Source organism: Rhinolophus sinicus, linkage group LG05, assembly GCF_036562045.2.
Source record: "Rhinolophus sinicus isolate RSC01 linkage group LG05, ASM3656204v1, whole genome shotgun sequence".
Classification (NCBI taxonomy): Eukaryota; Metazoa; Chordata; class Mammalia; order Chiroptera; family Rhinolophidae; genus Rhinolophus; species Rhinolophus sinicus.
The window spans coordinates 1,015,897-1,037,204 of record NC_133755.1 but is presented as its reverse complement, the minus strand read 5'-3'; the positions used below and the strand labels follow the sequence as shown (position 1 = coordinate 1,037,204).

At 43.9% G+C, this 21,308-nt stretch overlaps 1 protein-coding gene across 27 annotated transcripts in view; it reads left to right on the top strand.

Annotated features, from left to right (window-relative positions):
• The window catches only part of MYT1L (myelin transcription factor 1 like), a 363,194-nt gene that overhangs the window by 18,866 nt on the left and 323,020 nt on the right, over positions 1–21,308 (top strand). The window lies entirely within an intron of this gene.

Genomic DNA, 21,308 nt, shown 5'->3' with positions numbered 1-21,308 from the left:
CAGAGGTGCTAGCAGGGGCTATGAGATAACACAGCAACAACTCAGGTTTGACCCAGTGGGTGTGTTATGTCCACAGGTTGGTGGCCGTCACAAGGTGCCTCTATCTTCTGTTTGTTTATTTGCTTATTTCTGTTCTTTGGCTATAGGTAGAAGAATTTTTTTCTGTGAGGCCCCTTCCAGCTGAAAGTTCTTTATGTAATTATTGTCACCCACTCTTTCAACAACTCTTTATCAGATGCTGTGGGTTCTACGAAAATGAGTCAGATCTACCCTCTGGCCTCAGAAATTTTGTAGACCAATAGGGAAGAAAAGACAAATTTTAAATGACTGCAATGTGGTTTAGGATTTGATACAAGTGGTGAGGAACTATAAATTAAACGTTATGGTTTTCTCCGAGGAGGGAGAGCCTGTGTCAAGCAGAACTAGAGTGGAGACGACATGAAAAAGTTTGTGTTTGAGACAATCCTTGAAGGAAAAGTAGGATTTCAACAGATAATTACAGAGGTGGGTGGGGTGGGTGGGGAGGAATCCAGGCAGGGAAAATAAGGTGAGAAAGCTCCTAGCGAAGGAGACTCGTGGCGTTCAGGGCACGGTGTACAGACTGTTTCTGATGCGCGCACAGCACTCACAGAGGCGTGGTTGGCAGGGACCAGGCCTGAGGCACAGGCCGGGCAGGTCGTGGCGGGTCGTGAGTGTCACACTTACAAGTGCTTACGCGTGATGAGATTACGACTTTCTTCTCCAGATAATGGGACGTTCTGGAAGGTTTTTATGTGGTTGAGTGACAAGGCCAGAGCTATTCTTCGGGATAATTAATCTGGCGGCCAATCAGTGGCTACTTCCTGCCAATTCTGTCTCTAAAATAGCTCTCCCAACTGTTCCAGCTCCCCCCACCCACCCCCCGCCGCTGCTGCTGAGCAGACTGTCGTTATCTTTGTCCTGGACACTTACAGTAGCCCTGAGTGCCGCCCCCCACACACAGACACATGCACGCTTCCCACCACACCCACACACTCTACGTTCTGTTTTCAGCTTTGACATTTTTGTGCTCACACAACACCAGGGACTTCCTGTTTCCAGCAGACTTAAACCCAAACATCTCACCATACCATCTGAGGTAATCCTCAAACACTGTCCCGTCCATTGCAGACTGTCAGTGCAGTGACAAAGTGACTGTCCCCTATTCACTGTGCTCGGGTCGTTCACACCATCCCCTCCGACTGCCATGTCCCACCCTGCGTGCACTGGGCACCCTCTGCAGGCTGGTGTAAGTGTGCTTTCCACCAGCCCTTCTAATTCCTTCCAGAGGCAATCCAGCCCTCCCCCCTGAACCTTCACAACACATGTCTTAAGGCCCTCGTCATGGCCTACCTTGCATTTGTAATTGTTCATGGAACCGTGTAGCCTCCCCTCTGAGGCTGTAGAATGCTGCTCCTCATGAGTGTTGATTCCTGTCCAAACATGGGACATGGTTGGTGCCCAGTCACTCTGTTGATGTGAAAAGGGACTGGTGGGGGAGACTGACGTGGCCCCTTCTCTATGGCTGAGGCATGGCCAGTACAGCATCTTTTGTGGGTACCTTGCAGGTCCCAGATTTCATGTCCTGATTCAATGTGAAATTATTTACCCAAGAGTGGTAACCACGTAATTTTGGCATGTACCATGCCATGTACCTTGACGTTGGAAACAGGTGTGTTGTCCTTGCATAGTAAGCAGTTCCCAGGTGCTTCGGACGTGTGAATGAGCGCATGTACCCTGTTTCCCTGAACCGCGGGGGGACTTCCTGTAAAGTGATGTTATCTCTAAACTGGCTAAATAAAAATTTCATAAATCAGAAGTCCAGGCTCCAATCTGAGAACCTGGGCCTCCCACACACTTTGTTTTCCTTCATCTACTTACGCGCTAAGTGTGTTCTATCTCATTTGGACCATTTGCTACCACTTAAAAAATAAATAGTTGTGTATCTGCCACTTGAATTCAAGCAACTGAGAAGGACCCTTGAAAACTCAGACTCCTAGCTCTTAAAGCAATCGATGGTAGTGCTGGGAGGGAAGTTAAATTGAAGTCCTGGAAAGGGGAAGTTTTCCCTTTTCCTCAAGTGTTCCTTCCACTACAGCAGGAACTAAGATGATGTGAGGAGGAATTTGGGATATAGAATTTGGGGAGGCACATGGTCTCAGAGTCACTCAGCTGAGGAGCCTTTGACCTCCCCTTGTCCAAGCTTAGAAGTGTCACCATGCTGATTCTAAAAAGAAGTTAAGTGGGACAGACAAACCCTGGGCCTCACAGAAGTCATCGTCAAGAAAGAGGCACCTTTGTCTGTCTGACTTACTTCGCTTAAGAAAATAATCTCAAGGTCCATCCATGTTGTTGTAAATGGCACTATTTCATCCTTTCTCATGGCAGAATAGTATTCCATTGTGTATACATACCACATCTTCTTTATCCAATCTTCTATCAAAGGACACTTTGGTTGTTTCCATGTCTTGGCCATCGTGATAATGCTGCAGTGAACATTGGAGCACACATGTCTTTACGGATAAATGTTTTCATAGTTTTTGGGTAGATACCGAGGAGAGGGATTGCTGGGTCATATGGTAATTCTATTCGTAATTTTTTGAGGAATCTCCACACTGCCATCAACAACAATGTGATATATAGATGATGTACTACAGAATTGTACACCTGGAACCTATGTAACTTGACTAACAATTATCACCCCAATAAACTTTAATTTAAAAAAAGAAAGAAAGGCACCGTGTGACCTGTTCGCTAGCTCTGTCTATTCCAACAGTGGTGAAGAGTTCTTACGTTTTATGATAATTTCAAAAACTAAAAGTTATTTCATCAATTTAAATAGCATGGTCATGCTGGGTTCCACTTATTAGGGGAAAATAGGCATTTAGAGATTGTACTTCATTTCTGTGTATTTTAAGCCACAGGCTGGTTTAAGGGATCCACTTTAGCCTTCTAATGTGGGGATGACTGGAGCCAGTGTGGCCCAGTACAAAAACTGAGACTTGTTCTTTACACACACTGCCTGCAGTTTTAGCCAGAACTTGCAATATCCTTTCTGTACACTCTGGGCTCTGCTTAAATGGTGAAGATTTTATGGATCATGCAGGGAATTGTGATGTAGACATGCAGCCTTCATAATCAATTTTACCTCATCCCCAAAAGAAGCCTAACTTCCCAGTGAGCCAGAACACTCTGGGACACTCTGCCAAGCCTGTCACACTACCAGGGATGCAGGTACAAAGAGGTAACTTGCTCCATGAAACTTCTTTGCCAGGAGTGAGCTGAAAGGATTAAAAGATTAAAAAAGAAAAGGAGCCTAGTGCTTATTATTAAATAAAAGTGAAGAGGATGAAGACGATCAGTAGCATGAAAAGCACACAGAAGACGTTAGGCATGGGCGGTGGAAGACAGATTTAAGTTGCCCTTTTTCTGTCAACCCTGACGCCCAGCACAGAGCTGACCGCCTGTTACGCCAGTGGCTAGAGCATCTGTACTACTCACCTGCCAACGTGCTGGTCACCTAACTTTTCAGGCTACTTGTTAGTGAACGTATTTATTTCCTACCCACAATCAGGTTGTATCTCCTTAGAAATGTGTCTTATGCCTTAAGCGTATTCATTTCTACTATATGGATTTTCCAGTGCCTTACACACATAAAAGGTGTTCAGTAGATACTTGTTTAATTATTAGACTGATTTGGGTTATGAATTGTTCATATTGTTCATATTTTGTTAAATCCAATATGCCTACGACACTCTAGTTTACCTTTTGGTGTTGGTTTTTGTTTCCTGCTTCTATATAATCCCAATTCAAATTTTTGTCCTTGGTTAAAAGAGTCTCCAAGAGATATTGCTGATGGGAAAATGGACGCCTGGATTATTGATAAGTGCCTGTAGCCTGGGCAACGAGCGTGAGTTGGGATCCTGGTTCAACGTGACATGTTTCCTCTGTGGGCAACAGTGCTCAGGAGGGTTCTTGAAGGGGATATGTTGTTTCATACTTTGTTCTCCAGAGAAGTAAAGTGAAAAATACCTTTTTCATAGGTGATGGTGTTTATTGCTCATATAGCCATGAACTTCGTCATTTTTAGACAAGCTGGCTTTCGGTTTAGTTTAGTTTGGTTTGGTTTGGTTTGGTTTTTAAAGTCTCCTTTTGGTCTCCAGAGTAACTAAATTGCTCTCAACATGGAATTATGTAAGATGCTTTTGCCTCTCCAACATGGTCGGTTGAGAACTGTTCCAACATGGTCCATGTGCCCCCCAAGTGCTTTCATGCAGCTGAAATGAATCCATGGGCCTAGTGACCTATAGGTCAAGGATGGGATGCTTCACTCCAGCCCAAGCCTGACTAGAGCATGGGGACCTTCCTGAAGAGACAGCAACCTTGGATTTTCAAGTTTTGACTCCACTGCTCTTCAACACATGTTAGTATACAGGCCAGTTGATGGGAATCTCCTGAGCACCTCTATTGTGCTGAGGATGGAGCTAGGTGCCCGGAGGATGTGAAAGAAGAACAATGGGAGGTGACACGAGTGAGCAGGAAGAACAGGTGCTGGGGAGGAATACAGGTGTGACATCAGTGAGCAGCTAGAACAGGTGCGGGATGGGGGTTGGGGACATATAGACCTACCAGTTGTACCTGGAAGTGTGGTCTGAGCAATCAGATGACTGCCACGCTAGTTTCAGCTTTTCAACTTTTTTGACAAATCACCTTATATTTGACATTATATCTCCACCCTTAAAACCAAGCATAATACAGAGGCATTATGTTTATTAAGGTTAATGGAAATATAAAATAATATAATTTTGTGAAATATGAAAGAGGTTTCACAAACTCTGTTACTATCATGATAACTATTCTTTTCTTTTAGAAAAATCATATTTAAGCTAGAATTAAGATTGAGCCCAATTGCTCACTCTCTGGCAAGTAGTAGGTGCTGAGTAAATGCAAGTTGAATAATGTATTGAAAGAATAATAAAAAAAAAAAGACATGTACTTACCCCAAAAGGGCTCAGTGCTAATTATGATTCAGGGACATTCATTAATAGTCACAAAAGTCAGAAGTGCTTTTGCATTAAAACAAAAATCTAGTTCTTTAAAGCAGTCTACTGGTCCCTCTCTTAAGGACTTTGTTCATACATCAAATAATGATTGCATATTACCATGACTATAATCTAATTAATAATTTTGGTTTTAGATGAGACAAAGGAACCCATTTAAATTCTTTGAGAGTTTCAAGTATTTGATCAGGTCTCGACTGTTGGTTCAGCCCCAGCCATTTGAGCACACAAATCTGTCTCCCTTGCAAGGGAGGCAAAGAACCCCAGCTCATTGTGAGCAGCGTGAGCGACAGGGATGCGCATATATCAGCGTGTTGAGTGGCAGGCATCGGCACTGCAATTTGACATCTCAGTCAGTTTGTCTTGAAGTCTGGCAAAAATAGAAGTATAGCAACCCCTCTTCCTCAGCATTTCAAAGGAAAAGTGGTCCCACGTTTTCAAAGCTCACTGCTATAGGTGAACAAACTCGCAGGAAAGAATCCACCAAGACCACTTCTGTGGGTTTGTTTTTATCATTGGGACAAAATATTCGGAATATTTAGACAACATTTACTGACTAATAAGTTCATTAGTTCCTGATTTATTCAGTCTCCTAAATTTTCAACCTCAAGTCTGGCTAAGTACCTGTGTGCAGAATTAGTTTTTGTTTCAATATTCTGCCATGTTTTTTTGTTTTTTGTTTTTAATTGTTGATGAGTCTATTTAAAAATTTTCAATTTTGTTTATCTTTTCAAACAACCAGCTCTTGGTTTCATTGATATATTGTATTGTTTTTTTTAGACTATATTTCATTTTGCTATGTTTATATTTGTGAAAGTAATGTATATCCATTTATTTTTCCCTATGTTTGTGTGTGCATTTTCTGCAGTAGTTGTGAAATGTGCTATGTTTGTGTACTTTAAAGGCAATTGACGGATGTATTATTAACCTGTTATGAATATAAAGCTAGGACTAGACAGAGGAACATTTATGAGCGTGACCCTATTTTATAACACATCAAACCTTTTGTTATTTATTTTTGTTTCAACAGGATATACCTCATAGCCTGGCATATAATATATATTTAAAGAGTTTTCTTTGGTCGTGTTCACATGAACTAAATATTTGGGCACTGTGGTGGGTATACGTAATATTTCCATATTTAACTTTCCAACGAAAGAAAACTTTTAGAACGTCTATATTCACCAGTCCTTCAATTTTTGTTTTATTCTCTGCTATAATCAAGTGCTGGGAACAGAGCCCACAGAGTAGGGCTCAAAAATGTGAATTGGATATTTGCTAGTAAAGGGATAAAAAATAAATTTATCGCCCTACACATATGAAATGGGACATATTAGAGTTCAAAAAGAATTTTCAACATGTCTGTTTCAAATAGTTTCCTTATATACAGGAAAAATCAGACAAAGAGGAAGGAAAAACGACAGAGACATGGGTGGGCAGAGACTAGGAAATAGAGAAAAGGGGACAGGCAAGTGAGATGGAGTACAGCGCTTCACAGAAGGCAAAACAGACGCAGAGAAAAGGGGCGGGATCAATTCTAAGAAATGCCGGTGATTGGTGAAAGTCAGGTTTCCATGTGGCTTTAACACTGATGGAAGGGAGAAAGGGGGTCTGGTCGTCTTGCGGCTGTGACCGGCTGCTGTTCAGGGCAGTGCGAAAACAGTAGGCGTCATGGGGAAATAAGAGCATGACGTGGGCTGCTCTCATGGAGCAGGAGGCTGGACCTGGCTCGGATGGTCCTTGCTCTGATTACCATTAAGATCCACAGCAATATGGAACTGCTCTAGGCTGTTTGTGAATCAAATCAAACTCGTGGAAAGTCAACTCCCTGTGAATCTTCTACATAACTAAACACATATGAGAATGTTCAACTCCCCTCCCCCGCCCTGTGGTTAGACAACGCGCAAGTACAACTGACACAATTCTTTGAAATCGTCAACTTACTGGGCAAATAATACTTTATTATTATTTGAAAAGATGTGCTTCACTTACGGCATATTGTTCAAACTGGGAGAATGTTACTATGTAAATGCTGGGGGAACTATACACCCCTCACTATTGCGATGCAAAGAGAAAGTGCATGTAATGCCCTCTGTTGTTGGCCTTGGACAGGAGTGGTTTGTGGGCAATCCCGTATCACCTATAAGTGATTATACAAATGTGAGCATTGACTATTGGAAGTAATAGACTGCTCTGCTTCGGTAATTCCTATGAAACAAAGAAATGAGGGAGACTTAGATTACATGGTCACATCAAATCTTCTATAATAAATGATGGGAATTTCAGACAATCAGAAGTTAAATACCTATACTCACCCATAAACAACTGAGTGCATTTTATACATTTATTTGAATATTTGAAACATACCATATCAAGTTTATTCCCAGTAACTTGCAAATAGTTGTTATACACCAAGAAGAAATATCTCCATAAAAGAATTTGACTTTCTGAGTTTATTGAATCCCTTTTCGTGTTGTTCCCTGATAGGAAACCATACTGACCATTTTGGTATTTCATAACAATACACGGAGCTCAGGCCAGGCTGAAAAGCTTAGGCACCACTCCAAAGTCATTGATATACCAAACAATATTGATTCCCCCCCCACCCCCGCTTTGCTGTAATGTTAATTAAAAGTTACACTACATCAGCAAGCTAGTGAAAAATCATGTAGAGCTAACATATGATTTAGGACTCTGACAAGTGAGAGACTTTGATGCTATGGGAAGAGTCTGGATGGGACTGGATGTTTAGGAAACCTCGGATAAACCTGCCAATGTGTATGGGAGACTCTCACTGTCAGTTTTAAAGGAGTAGATGAGTCAGCATTCAACAATGCTAGAGAAAAGGATGATAAAGTATTCAGATGTTTGACGTTTCCAGTTCATTGATAATTATGTTTTCCTTTGACAGAAAGACATCCAGTAGGATACATAGTTTACTTAATGTGCACCAACAAACACAGTGGGTACAGTACAGCAGTTTTCCTGTAGCTGGGTCTCCCGGAAGCAGACACTTCCCTTGCCCAGTGCAGCGCCCAGGGCACCGCCTCGTCCCTTCCCATGCCCCTCACACGAGATCTGGAGCCCACTGGCAGACACTCACGCTTCCAGATCACAGACACAGTCCCCTTCCCGACGACCACAACCTATGGAGTCCTGACTGGCAAGCCCACAGGCATGGACTAAGGTCTCCTCTTGCCCGACACACGGGCAGAGATGCATCTGTCACCTGGTGGAGCCAAGATTTCCACAGGCCTGTGGCTACTGTGCCTCAGTAGGACTCACTGTGTCACGTCCTTGGAGAGGAACCCAGTGCTTTCGGTTTCTGGAACAAACCATACCCCTTTGTAATCAACAGAGTCATCCTGGCCAGAGGGTGGAGTTGTCCCCTAGCACTGTGCACGTGTACAGTATGTGCACATGTACATGGGACTGTGAGGCCACATGAGAAAGTCTGTGTCGTGGGTCTCAGTGTTCAGATTCTGGAACAATACCATGACTGACGACGTCCTCAGGAAGCCTCGTTCTCTTAATAGCCATCACCTTCTTTACCCCTCCCTGAACCAAGGTCTTAGGATGGATAACTGGGTCTAAGGGAGTCATTTTTACTTTTTTGCACTTTGGAAGTTAATTTTTATTTTTATTAAAGTAATATCTAGTTTTAAAAGTCAAATAGGGGTGAAAAGGTAAGGAAAAAAGGTTCCAACACTACCCTCCCACCCCACCCCATGTCACTTCTTCATAAGAGGTCACATTCACTTGTTTGAGTTGTGTCTTCTAGTGTTGACTTCCATATTTATCTTATTTTAAGTGCTTTTAAAAAATGTATTAAGTTTATTGGGGTGACATTGGTTAATATAATTATATAGGTTTCAATTGTACGATTCTATAATATATCATCCATATATCCCATTGTGTGCTCACCACCCAGAGTCAGTTCTCCTTCCATCACCACGTAGGAGACCTCCCTTTACTCTCTTCTACCACCCCTCTCCCTTTCCTTCTGGTCACCACGAAACTGTTGTCTGTGTCTGTAAGTTTTTGTTTGTTTATCTGTTGCTTTCAGTTTTATATACCACACAGGAGTGAGGTCGTCCGGTTCTCAACTTCTCCTGTCTTGGTTATTTCGCTTTCCATGATGATCTCAAGGTCCATCCACGTTGCTGCAAACGGCACCATTTCATCCTTTCTGATGGCAGAGCAGTGTTCCACTGTGTACATGTGTGACCTCTTATCTAGCCATTCATCTATTGAAGAACACTAGTTGTTTCCATGTCTTTGCCCCCATGAATAGTGCTGCAGTGAATATAGGGAGATTCATTTTTAAAACACAGAGGAGCATTTATCACATAAGTATTTTGGCGCTTTTTTTAATGAAAAGACTTTAATTTGAATGAAAGTTTACAAAACTTTGTACTATCATTGTTTGTTTCTTAATTGCAGCTAGCAAATTATTACTGGAAAGGCATTCTTAAAATTAAGTCATATCTCCTTTATGAGGATTTCCCTGGCAAATCCCATCTCAGAAGGAATGTTTATATTTAAGCTTCATCAAATGATTTCACATCTAATTGTTATTACATAGGCGTTCATTGTTGTTTTTGTACTTCTCTCTTGCCTCCTCACAGAGTTAAGACCTTTGAGCAAAAGATCTAAATTCTCTCTGCATCTCCCTGGTATTCGGTCATCAGTAGGCACATACTGGTTTCCAGCAAATGCGTGTATGCCAGCTGATTTGGAAGTCGAGTGTGTCTGTTTATATTTCAGCCCAGAATTAAAAGCTGAGCCTAATCAAACATAAACCTGGTCCTCACAGCCCATAAATGCTAATTACTAGGATACTTGGGGGACTAAATATGCTAAGAATATTTTATGGGTATTTGCTTCCCTTAGTTTCCTTCCAGAGTTAATCCAGGATACCCAAGCTTTCTTCCTAGGTCCTCACCTCAGAAATTTAGCAATGTGTGAACATAGAAGCCAAAGTGGATGTGAGAGAGAATGAAGTGCACTGAAACGCTTAATGTCTTTTTTGAGGGGTGGGTAGTAGAACAGGTTTTTCTTTTTATTGTTATTATTATTATTATTATTATTATTGCAGTAAGAACACTTAATATGAGATTGTCCTCCTAAATGTTTAAGTGTACAACAGAGTAGTGTTAACTACAGGAAAAATGTTGTACCACAGATCTCTGGGACAGCAACTCCCCTTACCCCAGCTCCTGGCAACTACCATTCTCTCAGTTTCTATTGTAGATACCTCATAGAAGTGGAATCATGCAGTATTTGTCTTTCTGTGTCTGGCTTATTTCACTTAGCGTAATATCTTCCAGGTTCATGTATGATATCACACATGGCAAGATTTTCTTCTTTTTTAAGGCTGAATAATATTCCATTGTGTGTATATACCATATTTTCTTTATCCATTCACCCATCCATGGACATTTACACTGTTTCCATATCTTGGCTGTTGTGAATAAAGCTGCAATGAAGAGAGTAGTGCAAGTATCTCTTTGAGTTCATGATTTCAATTCTTTTATAAAAATACCCAGAAGAGGGATTGCTGGATTATATGGTAGTTCTATTTTTAATTTTTTGAGGTACCTCCATACTGTTTTCCATAGTAGCTGTACCAGTTTATAATCCCACCAAAACAGTGTACGTAAGTTCCCTTTACTCCACATCCTTGCCAGCATTTGTTATCTCTTTTTATGATGGCCATTCTCACAGTTTCAATTTGCAATCCCCTGATAATTTGTGATGTTGGACATCTTTTCACATACCTTTCAGCCATTTATATATTTTCTTTGGAGAAATGTCTATTCAAGTCATTTGCCCATATTTAAATTACTTGTTTTTTTTGCTGTTGAATTGTAGGATTTCCTTATATATTTTAAATATTAATCCCTTATCAGATATGTGTTTGCAAATACTTTCTCTTATTTTGTAAATTGACTTTTCACTCTGTTTCCTTTGATGTGCAGAGTGGTTTTTTTGATGTGCAGAGGTAGCCCCATTTGTGTATTTTGCTTTTGTTGTTTAATATTGTTAACATGTTTACACAATGCAAAGTGATCTAAAGTTTCAGTGCAATCTCTGTCAAAATCCCAATGGCAATTGTAACAGCTATATACAATGTCAGAGGGATAGTAGATTGGGGGAGGGGTTAATCCCTTTGTGAGGGGCGTAAATGTCTAACTATTACATTGTTTTGTATACCTGAAACTAATTAAAAAAAAATCCCAATGGCATTTTTTTTTACAAGAATAGAACAAACAACCCTAAAATTCATGTGGAACCACAAAATACCCCAGATAGCCAAAGCAATATTGAGAAAAAAGAACATCACACTACCTGATTTAAAAATATATTCCAAAGCTCCAGTAATTAAAACAGGATAGTGCTGCCATAAAGACAGATATCTAGACAAGTAGGACAGAATACAGAACCCAGAAAAACCCATGCTTATACTGTCTGTTGATTTTTTTTACAAGGGTGACAAGAACACTCAATGGGGAAAAGATAGTCTCTTTAATAAATAGTGTTGGAAAAACTGGATACCCACATGCAAAAGAATGAAATTGGACCCTTCTATCATATACAAAATCAACGCAAAATGAATTAAAGACTTAAGTGTAAGACCTGAGACTGTACAACTTCTAGAAGAAAAATAGGTAAAAAGCGTCATGACATTGGTGTTGGCAATGATTTCTCAGAATAGCTCTGCTTTCCTAAAATGTGGGGCCCATTTGTCTTACCTTAGATGACCCTACGGGCATTGACTTTATTTTTCTGGCCTTTCTTCCTCATTGGGAAAGTGCTCATATGGAAACAAGGAGGAGGCGGAGAGTTCATTCTGTATAAAAGGATGCATTAGTTCTTCCTTGAGAAATTACTGAAACCCTCCCTGGAGCTCATGCCTTTTTGCACACTGAGTAGTGCGTGTGGCTGGTGGGGTGGTTGGAAAGGAGAGTGGAGAGAAGTGAAAGTGCCTGGACGGTAGGGGTTTTATAACCTGTCTCTGGGGGAAATGAACAGGAATGCCATGGCCCATCTGAGGAAAAGGCTCTTTGGTGAGAGCCTTTTTCACTGATAATGGACGGGTGGATTCGGCCCCGTCCAAAGCACTGTGCTGAGTGGCCATATGTCGTGGCGTACCTGGGAGTCCTTGTTTACACCTCTTGTCTAGGTGTCCCATCCAGTTTAACGTTTGTCCCAAATATGATGCCCCAGTTGTGTCACCCTGTTGTTAGGGCATTTAAATACAAATTTCAAAATGCTTCTAACTTGGGCCCAGCAGGAAAAATGACTCAGGAAGCATTTCTAGGACATGGGGCTTTTGTTCTTTCACTGAGATGCCTGTGGGAGCAGAGGAAACCTGCAGAACTAATGTGCTTTGAACAAGGGTTGTGCCTACTGAGCCCAGCTGAACTTGTAGGGAGGTGATATCTGCATTATTACTGGCTCCCCCTAAAAATGTACACACAGTACATGTTTTCCAATTGGCCCTAAAGTATCCTCCTGATCGGTAGGAGCAAATCTGAGAAGGATACCCTGGCTCCACTGATGCTGGCCACCCCACCAAGGCAAGGGAAGTTGTTTACCTTTGCGTCAGGCTGGTGGTTATGGCTGGAGGAACCTCTGGTGAGGTTAGAGCCCTGCACACATTGGCTTAGGCATGGCAGCGTTCTAACCTCTTAATGACCCTCCATGAAGAAGTAAAGCTTGTTCCTGATGCCACTAATCACGGGTTCCTTCAGACCGAGGCCAGCCATGGGCTGTCTTCCCCAGTGTAGAAACACCAAGCTGTGCTCTCGGGGACAGCACATGCCTTGCAACAGCAGCATTTGTCTCTGCACTTTTGTCCCCCTTCATTTCCTTGTCTTAACATTAATGGGTCCTAAAGCCTCTTTTCCACACTTATTTTCCTTTCCTTTTCTCCTGGAGTTAAGGACATTAGTGAGACAGCATTTCTAGAAAAAGAAAATGTCTGTATCACTGCTGAAATACTGACGTAAAAAAATCATATATCATCTATACTCAAAAAGGCATCCTAATGTTAATCATAAAACTTTTTAAATTTTTAATTTCTCAAACAAAGGGACACACCTCAAATTGGAAATGTTTCTCATGAATGACATCCTTTCTCTTAAAAACAAATCATCTAAATGGGAATAGTAATAGTTTACTAATCAGGACAAGCATTCTTATTGGAGGATTGGTTTCCTCTGAATAACAAACTCTTTTTCTTCTATTCGTTTTAAAAGGAACTTTTTTCCTCTTGCCTCTCAAACAGCTTTTGTTTCAGGAGCAGTGACAGGTCACTTACTTGTATTTCAGGTAACTTTTATATCAAAATTTCTTAACCACTCAAGGTTCCTTTTGAGTAATTCTGGCTCGGTTATAGGAACCTCCTGGAAAAACCAAATAAAATTTTCTAAATTTTCTATATTTATCCTACTGGGGCTCTTAAATATAACTGCTTTTGAATTTCCTGATTTTATGTATTTGGGTTGCACTCTTTTGAAACTGATATAGAGGGCAAAAAGTTTGCCTCTGTCTCTCTGTCACTCTGTCTGTCTGTCTCTCCTCCCACTCTCGTTCTCTCTGGCAACATTCGCATTTGTCTGACTTTCCTTCCCCCATAATAGAAAGCATCCATGTCCTGGGTAAGCCTCTTGCAGTGGCTGGATAGCAGAAGAAACTATCTGATGTTTGTGGTCTTGCTGCACACAATTACCAAATGGATGATACACAGCAGATAAAACAGTTTCAGGATACTTCATGTTGAACATGGATCGCCATCATCCTGGCCTCCAAGTAGCGTGACTCCGATTCCCTCTGTCTAGGACGTCCTTATCTTTTCATCTGCATCACACTCAGGCTCCAGGCCTGTGCGCCTGACTCCTGCCCAGTCTACGGTTTCTCTTTTCTGAGTATATACCTACTCCAAAGACCTCAGCACTAGTATCATGGGCTGTCTGACAGAGAGGGATGTGTCATAGTTTTCATCTAGTCCAGCATGTCTCCTAATTCAGGAATTCTCCCTAAAAACCTGCCTGGTATGTATTCGTCTGCTGATCCAATTTTCCTTGAATACCTACCACAATGGGGCGATCACTGCCTAAGAGGAAAGTACATGATTTCTAATCGCCCTTAGCTGAACGAGTTCATGTACACTGGTTGCTTCCGTACCTAAAACGTTAGCTGCTTGAGGACAGGGACTGTATGTAAAGATACAGATATAGATATTGATGCAAAGCTATAGCTCCTGTAATACCCAGCAGAGTGTTGTGCACGTGCCACTGTTTCAACAAGTACTTACTAATTGGTTTCTTCTGCAAGGTCAATGGTAAAATGAGCATCAGGTTGCCCTCAGCCTCCCTAATAACAAGGGATCAAGTGAAGCACATTTAAAACAACTTGGTCTCGTTTGTAAAACTGAGGGAATTCCTACTCGAAAGGCTGCCCCTCCCCTTTTTGGTCCCATTTACATGTTAATGGGAACACAGGGCTCATCACTCCTTCAGTGGGCTGCCTGGCCTCAGTCGTACTGTACTAAGTACGGGGACAAGTTCGCCTTTTGGATGACGGTTTGCTAAGCTCAAGGCTGAAGTCACACGGTCCTGGCCGACGCTCTTTCCGCCTTGTCTCTGAGACGCGGCCATTCCTGGGTGCGCAACAAGGACAACCGGCGAGCCTCACCACGGGCTCGCACGCACAGGCCCGCTTCCGGGAGCCGGCGGGGCCCGCCGGAAGTGACGCCGCACCACCTGCTGCCCCCGACGGCCCGCCGGAAGTGACGCCGCACCACCTGCTGCCCCCGACGGCCCGCCGGAAGTGACGCCGCACCACCTGCTGCCCCCGACGGCCCGCCGGAAGTGACGCCGCACCACCTGCTGCCCCCGACGGCCCTCCCGGAAGTGCCGCGGCGCCTCCGCGTGGAGGACGCCAGAGCCGGAGGCACCGGAGCGGCCTGAGGAGCTGCCTGAGCAGCGGGGTGGCCGCGGCCGTTCCTGCCCACGTATGACGTTTAGGAGCCGGTGCGACGCCTCGTCACGCGGCCCCCGCCGCCCCTCCAGGAGCCTGTGCTCAGCTCGCCCGCCCGGTGCCCCGGTGACGCCCTCATGCCCAGCGCTGCCGCGACGCCCGCCTTCTCCCTGGGAGCTCCGGGCAGGCGCCCCGAAGGTGCGGCCTGTTCTCCCGCCTTGGCGTCGGCCTTGTCCCTGGTCCCACCCCACCGAGGGCGAGGGCTGAGGACGAGGCCCCGGGACCGCTGCCGCCACCTTCCCTTCCTGTGGGACTGAGGTGCTTCTGTGAGCGGGACTCGCAAGTGAAGGAGGGTGACACTCGGGAAGCGTCCTTCCGTGAGGAGTGCACCCTGTTCCCGGTGTCACGGACTCGCCGCCGCCGCCTCTGCTCGCTCGCCCTCCTGCTCACGGACGCGGGGCTCCCGTGACAAGAGCTGCCCGGGCCGGTGGGGAGAAGAGCTCCTCGGCTTCTGTCTGCTTCCCACTCGGCGCGCAGACTTCCGGGGGCTCCCCCGTGGGACTCCTCGCGGAATTTTTTCGCTTTCCCGTTTCCGATCCCGAGATATAAACTGTTTTCTGTTCTCCACCATGAATCGTTTCCACAAAGTGACGGCCAGTACTATCAACCACCTGGGTTCAAGGCAAGGAGCAGATTTTCCCAATTTCCCGACCAATTTTTCTCGGGACTGCGTCGGAAAGCGAAAACAATTCCCGAGAAAGGGCGGGAATTCCCACCCGGAAACCCTAGCCGCCGAACCTCTTGTGCTTGTGTTCTAATGACACATGCAAACTTGACTTGTCGTGCGACGTGAGCCGGGGGGAGTGTGGCCGCCAAGGCGGGGTGCATACCGTCTTGTGTGCCCCGGGTCTGGCCAGGGCCCTCAGAGGCGCCGCAGGAGGGCACAGCCTGCCCTGCACACCTGTCACTCCGGGACTTCTTGTCCTTTCCCAGAGGTCGTGTCACAGGGGGGAGGGCCATATGTGGTCCAGACATATACAAGAAAGGGAGAAGCAGCAAACAGAAGGGAACTGAGGAATGGCCCCCAAAGTTCCTTATGTAGCCAACCTAAGGCTTTGTGGACTTTGTAAGTTTTTCTCTAATTTCCTGTGTTTTTGCACAGACGTTTGGGTATAGAATTGTTTCATTATCTCCTACCAGGTCCCACCTGAGAAAAGCCACACACCCAGGGGACATGAGGACAGGAAGTCAGCTTGGTGGGAGACCAGGCTGCTCTTCCCTCTGCAACGCCCCGGTCCCCCCAGAGCTGCGTGGCCTCCTTTGCCTGTACCCTGCGCCTGCTGCAGTGGCACCTGCGTGTGCCCTGTGTGTTGTCCCCGCCCACTTAACTCAGTCTCTTCCTCCCCACTCCCCGCAGCGGTGAGCACAGAACCCTGCAGCCACCGCCCAGGCTCAGCGGCCTCGAGGAGACACCCGGGGCTCTGAGAGGCCCTGGGCGCAGAGCACACCCCTTCTGTGCATTTCCAGTGTTTTCCATGCTTGCCCTGGCACTCTTAGAATCATGCTTTTTTAAGTTTTAAGAGATACCCCGTAAAAGCTCGAAGACTGCTTACAGAAATATTTAAAATTATTAAATACACCATGTGACAGTGATGTCAGGGCCCTTCCCAAACCTAGGCCCACAGTGACTCCTGGGTTGGGGGCGAGAGCCACCTCTGCAACTGTCGTATCAGAGCAGGCTCCCCGGAAACCTGCCACACCTGACAGCATTGCGTGGACAGTTGTCATCACGCACGGACCAGGACCCTGAGTCTCATCTGAACAGGATGGCTTCCCTCCCTCCTGCTCCATTAACGACTATATCACCCTTTGTTGTTGCGTCTCATCTGTTTAGACAAGGACCTGGTGTCTTCCTCTTGGCTCAGTGTCCTGCGTCTCACACCTCAGAGTTACCTGTTTCAGCTCTTGGCAGGGAGTAAACGCCTGCTGGATGAAATCTGAATCACGGGTTCAGGGGACTTCCCGTTTCAGCTCCAATATATAAAATCATGGCTTATATATCTCACTGCCCTGGGTCCAGGACGCTTTTATCTTATAAAGGGATTTGAGCTCTAATCATAAATCACTGGTTTCATAGTCAAGAGATAGAAAAGCCACCACAGCTTTGTAGCTAAAGCCCAAGAATATGACCCTTTTTTCTGATACTTGGTTATTCTCACTTTTTGTGTTACTTCTGTGCCTTGTCCGTGGTTTTGAGTTTTACTTCTCTGAGTTTTCCTTACGTAAAAATATGGTTTCTGTAGAGCTGTATTTCCAGGCCGTTCCCCTTGTATCTCCAAATTGATTTTTGTCATAACCCTATAAGGTGACTGCAGCACGTGCTGTTATTATTTTGTCTTTTTCCTAGTCCGCTAATGGAGGAGCTAGTTGAACTGTAATGTTCATACTGCCAGGAAGTGGCGGAAAATACCAATTCAGATCTGGGCTTCTTTGGCTAGACTTTGAGCTTTCTTTTGAGCCAGTGGTTCTCAGCCTGCGCTGCATGTTAGGGTCACCTGGGGAGATTTTTCAGAAGAGGGCTAAAGCGGTCAAGTACATGGTGATGGAAGAAGACTAGACTTCGGGTGGAGCATACAGTAAAGTATACAGAAACGGGTTATAAAGTACACCTGACATTTATATAATGTTACTAACCAATATTCCAATGAATTGAAAAAAAAGAAGAAACTGATGCGTGGGCTTCACCTCAGGCCAATTCTGGCCCTGCAGGTGGAGAGCAGGACGTTCCCAAAGCTCCCCAGGGGATCCTAATGTGCGTCCAGGGCTGAGAACTACCCTGTCTTCCTCCCTCTCTGTGAGGATGAGCAAGGGAAAGAGCGAGCCGGTTTGTGGGGGTGAGGCTCGTGGACGATTTACAGAAGTTTGACATTTAGCCTTCAGTTCCTTGTAGGAATAGCCTCCCAGTTGGAATGTGCATATTGTACGTGATTGTGCTTGAATGGTGCCCTTACGTCATTGCTATCTTTTTGCGCACGTCAGCTTTGTGTGTCTTTATAATGTAAGCTTTGGGCTCACACAAGGTGAATCCGTACAGCGTGTTCTTGCCTTTACACCAGCACATAGCATCTCCTCGTTGAGCAGGAAAGGACTGAGAGGTCATCTAGTCCCATGACTTGCACTTGTTCATTAATGAAGAGCCCTTTTTAAAATTGAAAGCAGATAAGGTAGGAGCAGGGCTCCAGGCTGGTCCCTACTCGCCTCCTGGGCTCATGTGGACATTTGCTCAATCAGGAGCTGGGTGTGAGCTGAGGGCCCTCAGAGATAGAAGACAGGCTGTTAAAGATTCCTGTTTTACTGCCGAGGGAAACGAGCCCGAGAATGGGGTTCCAGAGTTAGCAGAGGAGCCCAGACTGAGACCAAGAAATGCCTTCGCCCTTCTGTTTTCTGCCTGTGTACTGTAGTTCACGAGTGGGTGGCTGACATCGTGATATTCATGGATGATGTTGCGATGGGGGTTGCCAAGCCACTGTCAGAACATAAATACCCTGACTCCCACTGGAGACCCTGCACCTGACGTGGATGGGTCTTCCCCAGAGAGCAAATTTCCTTTCACTGCACACTCGCCCTTCTCTTTCCCTCCACCTTGTGGGACCCACCTCCTGGGACCCTGTTGGCACTGGAGTGAAAGTGAGGCTATGTTTATGCCACGACGCAGGTGAGCTTGGGGTTTGGGGACTACAGACTCTAGGCAATTAATTGGATCTACATATAAATCTAATTTTTCATCCCCTCAGACAGTAGTAAGAAAGTCACATAATTTCTCAGATAGCACATGCTTTAAAGTATCAGTCATCTGCTCACTCCATTTAGAGAGGATTTTTGGTTCTATTCCATTTAGCCTGCTTGGCAGTACCAAGAAGAGTTACGTTTCCATTGCAAAACATCCAGCAACGGCCACTAATGGCACAAGAGAGCTTGTTCTGGTCTTACAAAAAGATGACTGTTCAAGTTCACACAGCTGTTAGCTGGTGGTTAGGATTGTTTGGTTATTATTGCCATAGGCTATAGCTATATGTTCATATATTTGGAGATATTTTGTATTTACCTCTCACAGCCCAACTTTTCCATAAAGTATATATGGAAATTAGCTCACTAAATGAAGCTAGTCTGGCCTGAAAAAAAACCAAAAAACAAATAGTGCTTTTTTAAAAATTAAGACTTTGAATTAATTATACTATTACCATACTTGAAGTGTGGGGAGGAATAGTATAAGCCTGAAAAATATGTGCATAAATCAACAAATATATAAAGAAACAAACTTTTAGGCTAATATGCAAAAAAGGCCCAGCCTGTTTGCTAGCACAAGTCAGAATATGCCCTCATTAGCCAGGTGGTTGCACGTACCAAGTTTTCTCAGGGTTAAGGAGCAAATCGTCACCCTTTCTGATTCAGTCTCACTGTTGTCAGTGGAAGAGTCTGTCTGCACAGACAAGTATCCCCATTGCCATGGTCTCCCTCAGGGAATAAGGAATCTCGACCTACCTCTGATCACGAGCCACAGAAACCTACAGAAAAACAAAAAAAATAAGCCTGTAGTTTATATCAAAGGGTTGGAAGTTTTTAAAGTGTAATTATCTTAAAGAAAATAACTTGTCATTAACTAATTTTGATTTAAGAAGCTGTCAGTTTTGAGAGTATAAAATGAGACTAAATGATATCTCTAACGAGAAATCTGATGTCTGTCTTGGGAAGGCTATAGAAGAGGGCAAGTAAATCCTTTAGTGTGAGCTGTGTATCTGCTAGAGTTCTTGAAGTCAAGCCTTGAGTTCTGATATCACTCCACTTAAATCTCCAGCGTGTTCTACGGTTGGTACTGACTTGTAGAGTTAGACCAGTCAATGAAGCTGTAGTTGCATTGCTGTTACTGTTTCCGTGGAAAGTTTATCGCTTCTCCTCTGTTTAAAAAGTGGTGATATTGACATGCAAATAATTCTGATTTTGTCTCAAAGACAGTATGAAATAACTCTTAATTTACTAGAATATTTATATAAATTTAAAGACCAACTTCCTGATAGCTGAAGCTTAATTGTAGAGATCAAAAGGGATCTTAAAGATCATCCAACGCATTACCCTCATTTTACAAATGAGGAAGTTACCCTGTATTTTTTAAATCTGTCATTTTTTCATATGCAGTGATTAGATTATTTACATTTTAAATAAATTAAAGGGATTGGGACTTGCCCATACTAGCCAGGGGTTCTTTAAGTCACTTAATTTTGGGCATCTGTATGTGTCTTAAGCCTGGTATTTTGCATGAGAGCCAGGATGAAAATCAAAGCAATGGCAATTTTAGATGAAATAAGTGTGCACGTGTGTATATACATACATCTCTGTCTATCTTTCTTACTTGATTACGTGAGCATTAATTAATCCTATTTGTTTGCTATCAACTTCTCTAAGTGGACTGGACAGTAGGACTCAGTAATGTTGTTTTTGACACCCCATCTGTCCGTCTGATTAGTCCCTTCCCTCCCTGCCCTCAAATTTATGCCCCCCTCCTCCCATTGTGCAGATAACCATTCCAGGGAAACCAATTAAGGCTGATGTTTGCGCAGGAATAGCTCTCCAACCAGCACTGGGCCCTTGTTTCTTGGTGTCATTGTTCACAGATAACCTTGCCTGCTATACCCACATGCAGGGAACCACTGGGCCACTTAAAACCATTAAGGCCTTTTTTTCTAACTGACAGTAGGCAAGGGTACACTAACCCAAGTAGAAACTAGATTTGCTGCTGTCATTTTCAGTTATAAAGTAAAGGTTGCAAGGCCTGAAATTCTCCTAAGTATCTTCTAATGGGTTCTTGCTTTATTTTCACCATTTGTTAGAAATCATCAGAAATTTGATATCTGCATTACTTCTTTTTAAAGTGTACATATATTTCATTTGATTTTGAGCAATCTAAAATGGTCTCCAGGTTTTAATAATGATGATACTGTCCTGGGAAAGTCATCAACTCTGTCTGCACAAGGGGCGAGGTCAGTATGTGAACCAAAGCATGTTCACAAATGTTAGATGTTTTTGAAAGCAGTGAAGAACTCAGGGTGCAAGTGTTGGAGGGGGTGAGAAATTGCAGGGTAGCCTGGCGATGCAGAAAGAACGCTAGAGTCAGAAAATGGTGTTCTGAGCCCCGCCCACCACCTTCTGTGTGTCGCAGCGAGCTGCCTAACATCTTGAGCCCACAGA